This window comes from Procambarus clarkii, chromosome 29, assembly GCF_040958095.1.
Source record: "Procambarus clarkii isolate CNS0578487 chromosome 29, FALCON_Pclarkii_2.0, whole genome shotgun sequence".
Lineage (NCBI taxonomy): Eukaryota > Metazoa > Arthropoda > Malacostraca > Decapoda > Cambaridae > Procambarus > Procambarus clarkii.
Window position 1 is genome coordinate 20,908,857 of NC_091178.1, and position 7,959 is coordinate 20,916,815.

Consider the following 7,959-nt stretch of genomic DNA (forward strand, 5'->3'; position numbering starts at 1 on the left):
AGGCATCAGTCAGTAATAAAGACCAGGCATGACATAGGTACACAGACCATGCATCGGTCAGTAACACAGACCAGGCATCACATAGTAACACAGACCAGGCATTAGACAATTACACCGACCAGGCATCACATAGTAACACAGACCAGGCATCACATAGTAACACAGACCAGCATCAGACAGTAACACTGACCTAGCATCACATAGTAACACAGACCAGGCATCAGAGAGTAACACAGGCTAGGCATCACATAGTAACACAGACCAGGCATCACATAGGATCACAGACAAGGCATCAGACAGTAACATAGACCAGGCATCTCATAGTAACACAGACCAGGCGTCAGACAGTAACTCAAACCAGGGATCAGACAGTAACACAGACCAGGCATCACATAGTAACACAGACCAGGCATCACATAGGATCACAGACAAGGCATCAGACAGTAACACAGACCAGGCATCAGACAGTAACTCAAACCAGGCATCAGACAGTAACACAGACAGGGCATCAAATAGTAACACTGACCAGGCATCTCATAGTAACACAGACCAGGCATCAGACAGTAACACAGACCAGGCATCACATAGGAACACAGAACAGGCATCACATAGGAACACAGACAAGGCATCGCATAGTAACACAGACCAGGCATCAGACATTAACACAGACCATGCATCAGACAGTAACACAGACCAGGCATCAGACAGTAACACAGACCAGGCATCAGTCAATAACACAGACCAAGCATCACATAGTAACATACACCAGGCGTCACATAGTAACACAGACCAGGCGTCACATAGTAACACAGACCATGCAGGCGTCACATAGTACCACAAACTAGTCGTCACATAGTAACAGACCAGGCATCACATAGTAACACAGAACATACATCACATAGTAACACCGTCTAGGAGTCACATAATGACACAGACCAGGCATCACATAGTAACACAGACCATGCATCACATAGTAACACAGACCAGGCATCAGACAGTAATACAAAACAGGCATCTCATAGTTAGACAGACTAGGCATCTAATAGTAACACAGACCAAGCATCAGACAGTAACACTGACCAAGCGTGACATAGTAACATAGACCATACGTCACTTAGTGACACAGAAAATTCCTCATTCAGTAACAGAGACCAGGCATCACATAGTAACAAAGACAAGGCATCGGACAGTAACACAGACCAGGCATCACATAGTAACATAGACCAGGCATTTCACAGTAACACAGACCAGGCATCACATGGTAACGTAGACCAAACATCAATTAATAACACAGACCAGGCATCACATAGTAACACAGACCAGGCATCACATTGTAACACAGACCAGGCATCACAAAGTAACACTGACCAGGCACCTCATAGTAACACAGACCAGGCATCACATAGTAACACAGACCTGGCATCTCATAGAAACACTGACCAGGCGTCAGACAGTAACATAGACCAGTCATCACATAGTAACACAGACCTGGCTTCTCATAGTAACAGAGACCAGGCATCACAAAGTAAGACAGACCAGGCATCACAGAGTAACATAGACCAGGCGTCAGACAGTAACAAAGACCAGGAATGACATTGTAACACAGACCACGTATCACATAGTAACACAGACCAAGCACCAGTCAGTAACACAGAACAGGCATCAGACCGTAACACTGACCAGGCGTCACATTGTAACACGGACCAGGCGTCACATAGTAACACAGACAAGGCATCATACAGTAACACTGACCAGGCATCACATAGTAACACAGACCAGGCATCACATAGTAACACAGACCAGGCATCACATAGTAACACAGACCAGGCATCACATAGTAACACAGACCAGGCATCACATAGTAACACAGACCAGGCATCACATAGTAACACAGACCAGGGATCAGACTGTAACATAGACCAGGGTCAGACTGTAGCACCGACCAGGCATCACAGAGTAACACAGACCAGGCATCACATAGTAACACAGACCAGGCATCACATAGTAACTCAGACCTGGCGTCACATAGTTTCACAGACCAGGCATAACATAGTACCACAGACAAGGCATCGAACAGTAGCACAGACCAGGCATCACATAGTAACACTGACCAGGCATCTCATAGTAACACAGACCAGGCGTCAGACAGTAACACAGACCAGGCATCACATAGTAACACAGATCAGGCATTTCACAGTAACACAGACCAGGTATTTCACAGTAACACAGACCAGGCATCACATGGTAACGGAGACCAGACATCAATTAGTAACACAGAACAGGCATCACATAGTAACACAGACCAGGCGTCACATAGTTACACAGACCAGGCATCACATGGTAACACAGACCAGGCATCACATGGTAACACAGACCAGGCATCACATGGTAACACAGACCATGCGTAACATATAAACACAGACCAGGCTTCACGTAGTAACACATACCAGGCATCGCCAGTAACAAAGACCAGGAATCAAATAGTAACACAGAACAGGCATCACATAGTAACACAGACCAGGCGTCACATAGTTAGACAGACTAGGCATCTCATAGTAACACAGACCAAGCATCAGACAGTAACACAGACCAGAAATCAGACAGTAATTCAGACCAGGCGTCACATAGTAACACAGATCAGGCGTCACATGGTATGCAGACCATACGACACATAGTAACACAGACCAGGCATCAGTCAGTAACACAGACCAGGCATCAGACAGTAACACTGACCAAGCATCACATAGTAACACAGACCGTTCATCACACAGTAACGCTGACCAGGAGTGACATAGTAACATAGACCACGCATCACTTAGTAACACAGACTACACCTCATTCAGTAACACAGACCTGGCATCAGACTGTAACACAGATTAGGCATCATATAGTAACACAGACCAGGCGTCACATAGTAACACAGACCAGGTATCAGACAGTAACACAGACCAGGTATCAGACAGTAACACAGACCAGCCATTACATAGTAACAAAGACCTGCAATCATATAGTTACACAGACCAGGCATCCGTCAGAAAAACAGACCAGGCATCACATAGTAACACAGACCAGGGATCAGACTGTAACAGAGACCAGGGTCAGACTGTAGCACCGACCAGGCATCACAGAGTAGCACAGACCAGGCATCACAGAGTAACACAGACCAGGCATCACATAGTAACACAGACCAGGCATCACATAGTAACACTGACTAGGCATCACATAGTGCCACAGACGAAGCATCGGACAGTAACACAGACCAGGCATCACATAGTAACACAGACCTGGCGTCACATAGTATCACAGACCAGGCATCACATAGTAACACAGACCATTCATCACACAGTAACACTGACCAAGCGTGACATAGTAACATAGACCATACGTCACTTAGTGACACAGAAAACTCCTCATTCAGTAACAGAGACCAGGCATCACATAGTAACAAAGACCAGGCATCACATGGTAACGGAGACCAGACATCAATTAGTAACACAGACCAGGCATCACATAGTAACACAGACCAGGCATCACATTGTAACACAGACCAGGCATCACAAAGCAACACTGACCAGGCACCTCATAGTAACACAGACCAGGCATCACATAGTAACACAGACCAGGCATCACATACTAACACAGACCAGGCATCACATAGTACCACAGACAAGGCATCGAACAGTAACACAGACCAGGCATCACATAGTAACACAGACCAGGCATTTCACAGTAACACAGTCCAGGCATCACATGGTAACGGAGACCAGACATCAATTAGTAACACAGACCAGGCATCACATAGTAACACAGACCAGGCATCACATTGTAACACAGACCAGGCATCACAAAGCAACACTGACCAGGCACCTCATAGTAACACAGACCAGGCGTCAGACAGTAACACAGACCAGGCATCACATAGTAACACAAACCAGGCATCACATAGTAACACAGACCTGGCATCTCATAGAAACACTGACCAGGCGCCAGACAGTAACACAGTCCAGGCATCACATAGTAACGCAGACCAGGCATCACATAGTAACACAGACCAAGCGTCAGACAGTAACACAGACCAGTCATCACATAGTAACACAGACCTGGCTTCTCATAGTAACAGAGACCAGGCATCACAAAGTAACACAGACCATTCATCACATAGTAACACAGACCTGGCTTCTCATAGTAACAGAGACCAGGCATCACAGAGTAACATAGACCAGGCGTCAGACAGTAACAAAGACCAGGAATGACATTGTAACACAGACCACGTATCACATAATAACACAGACCAAGCACCAGTCAGTAACACAGAACAGGCATCAGACCGTAACACTGACCAGGCGTCACATTGTAACACAGACCAGGCGTCACATAGTAACACAGACAAGGCATCATACAGTAACACTGACCAGGCATCACATAGTAACACAGACCAGGCATCACATAGTAACACAGACCAGGCATCACATAGTAACACAGACCAGGCATCACATAGTAACACAGACCAGGCATCACATAGTAACACAGACCAGGAATCACATAGTAACACAGACCAGGCATCACATAGTACCACAGACGAAGCATCGGACAGTAACACAGACCAGGCATCACATAGTAACACAGACCTGGCGTCACGTAGTATCACAGACCAGGCATCACATAGTAGCACAGACCTGGCGTCACATAGTTTCACAGACCAGGCATAACATAGTAACACAGACCTGGCATCACATAGTAACACAGACCAGGCATCACATAGTAACTCAGACCTGGCGTCACATAGTTTCACAGACCAGGCATAACATAGTAACACAGACCATTCATCACACAGTAACACTGACCAGGCGTGACATAGTAACATAGACCATGCGTCACTTAGTAACACAGACGACTCCTCATTCAGTAACACAGACCAGGCATCACATAGTAACACAGATCAGGCATTTCACAGTTACACAGACCAGGCATTTCACAGTAACACAGACCAGGCATCACATGGTAACGGAGACCAGACATCAATTAGTAACACAGAACAGGCATCACATAGTAACACAGACCATGCGTAACATATAAACACAGACCAGGCTTCACGTAGTAACACATACCAGGCATCGCCAGTAACAAAGACCAGGAATCAAATAGTAACACAGAACAGGCATCACATAGTAACACAGACCAGGCATCACATGGTAACACAGACCAGGCGTCACATAGTAACACAGACCAGGTATCAGACAGTAACACAGACCAGGTATCAGACAGTAACGCAGATCAGGCGTCACATGGTATGCAGACCGTTCATCACACAGTAACGCTGACCAGGCGTGACATAGTAACACAGACCAAGCATCATATAGTAACACAGACCATACGACACATAGTAACACAGACCAAGCATCAGTCAGTATTACAGACCAGGCATCAGACAGTAACACTGACCAAGCATCACATAGTAACACAGACCGTTCATCACACAGTAACGCTGACCAGGCGTGACATAGTAGCATAGACCACGCATCACTTAGTAACACAGACTACACCTCATTCAGTAACACAGACCTGGCATCAGACTGTAACACAGATTAGGCATCACAAAGTAATACAGACCTGGTGTCACATAGTAACACAGACCAAGCATCATATAGTAACACAGACCAGGCTTCACATAGTAACACAGACCAGGTATCAGACAGTAACACAGTCCAGGTATCAGACAGTAACACAGTCCAGGTATCAGACAGTAACACAGACCAGGCATTACATAGTAACAAAGACCTGCAATCATATAGTTACACAGACCAGGCATCCGTCAGTGAAACAGATCAGGCATCACATAGTAACACAGACCAGGGATCAGACTGTAACACAGACCAGGGTCAGACTGTAGCACCGACCAGGCATCACAGAGTAACACAGACCAGGCATCACAGAGTAACACAGACCAGGCATCACATAGTAACACAGACCAGGCATCACATAGTACCACAGACGAAGCATCGGACAGTAACACAGACCAGGCATCACATAGTACCACAGACGAAGCATCGGACAGTAACACAGACCAGGCATCACATAGTAACACAGACCTGGCGTCACATAGTATCACAGACCAGGCATCACATAGTAAAACAGACCATTCATCACACAGTAACACTGACCAAGCGTGACATAGTAACATAGACCATGCGTCACTTAGTGACACAGAAAACTCCTCATTCAGTAACAGAGACCAGGCATCACATAGTAACAAAGACAAAGCATCACATAGTACCACAGACAAGGCATCGGACAGTAACACAGACTAGGCATCAAATAGTAACACAGAACAGGCATTTCACAGTAACACAGACCAGGCGTCAGACAGTAACACAGACCATGCGTCACATAGTAACACAGACCAGGCGTCACATGGTAACACAGACCAGGCATCACATAGTAACACAGACCAGGCATCAGACAGTAATACACACACCAGGCATCAGACAGTAACACACACACCAGGCATCAGACAGTAACACACACACCAGGCATCAGACAGTAACACACACACCAGGCATCAGACAGTAACACACACACCAGGCATCAGACAGTAACACACACACCAGGCATCAGACAGTAACACACACACCAGGCATCAGACAGTAACACACACACCAGGCATCAGACAGTAACACACACACCAGGCATCAGACAGTAACACACACCAGGCATCAGACAGTAACACACACACCAGGCATCAGACAGTAACACACACCAGGCATCAGACAGTAACACACACACCAGGCATCAGACAGTAACACACACACCAGGCATCAGTCAGTAACACACACACCAGGCATCAGACAGTAACACACACACCAGGCATCAGACAGTAACACACACCAGGCATCAGACAGTAACACACACACCAGGCATCAGACAGTAACACACACCAGGCATCAGACAGTAACACACACACCAGGCATCAGACAGTAACACACACACCAGGCATCAGACAGTAACACACACACCAGGCATCAGACAGTAACACACACACCAGGCATCAGACAGTAACACACAGCAGGCATCAGACTGTAAGTCAGACCAGGCATCATATTTACACATGAAGCATTGCTTCAGTGAGGCATAAAGGCTCAATATTAGACAGCAATAAAGAAATGTTATCAAAACAACATTGCCTAGTCCTGATGTCGAAAACATTATCTATTTTTTTAACATAGTTTAATTTAATTAGCCTCAATATAAAACAATCAGCAAGCACACACTTCAAAGAATCTGTACGTCAGTATTTATTTATAAAAAATAATGGGTTTGAGGAAGAAGTAATGTCTAAGTCACAGATAAATAAATTTGAATAGGTAGAACGTTGGTTTAGTTAGAGTAGAGAAGACAAGAGTGAGGCAGACAGGGGCACCATGAGGAGAGTGCCACCTTGGCTGCAGATGGCGGCACAGGTGATGACGGAGGACACAGAGGCTGTCTTGATCACTGTCCCACAGCGTTGGTTCGATGCAGTGCGATTGTAGTTATCTAACGAGGCTGAAGCGAGTACTAGCGAGGCCTCCGCCACCACCACCACCACAATCAGCAGCAACACACTCCCCGACATGTTCTTTGTTGTCACAAATCCTGTGTGAAGCAAACATTACATATGAACACAATATACTTGAAAAAATATATGTCGTTTATCACGGAACATTTATAAATACAAAAATTTCCTGGGTGTACCTTTCTTAAGTAATTTTTCTACAATCTCTGTAATCTAAAACTATCATACCAAGGCTTCTTGTTGGAAATTCTCAAAATGTCTAATAACGTCTTATATTTCTTGCAAATGGCTGTTACTGTCAAGAGAATATAAGAAGAATGCAGTTGTCTGTCTACATTATGGCCCAGGTAAAGCAAGAGCCATTTCTAGCATTTGTTTCACTTTAAAATTGCTCAGTTTATTACTTC

At 45.4% G+C, this 7,959-nt stretch overlaps 1 long non-coding RNA gene across 1 annotated transcript in view; it reads right to left on the bottom strand.

Annotated features, from left to right (window-relative positions):
• The window catches only part of LOC138369741 (uncharacterized), a 38,992-nt gene extending 31,363 nt beyond the window's left edge, over window positions 1-7,629 (bottom strand). Inside the window, exon 1 of the long non-coding RNA XR_011229910.1 lies at window positions 7,435-7,629. This is a non-coding gene — a long non-coding RNA (uncharacterized lncRNA). The remainder of the gene's footprint in view (window positions 1-7,434) is intronic.
• Between the last annotated feature and the right edge of the window lie 330 nt (window positions 7,630-7,959).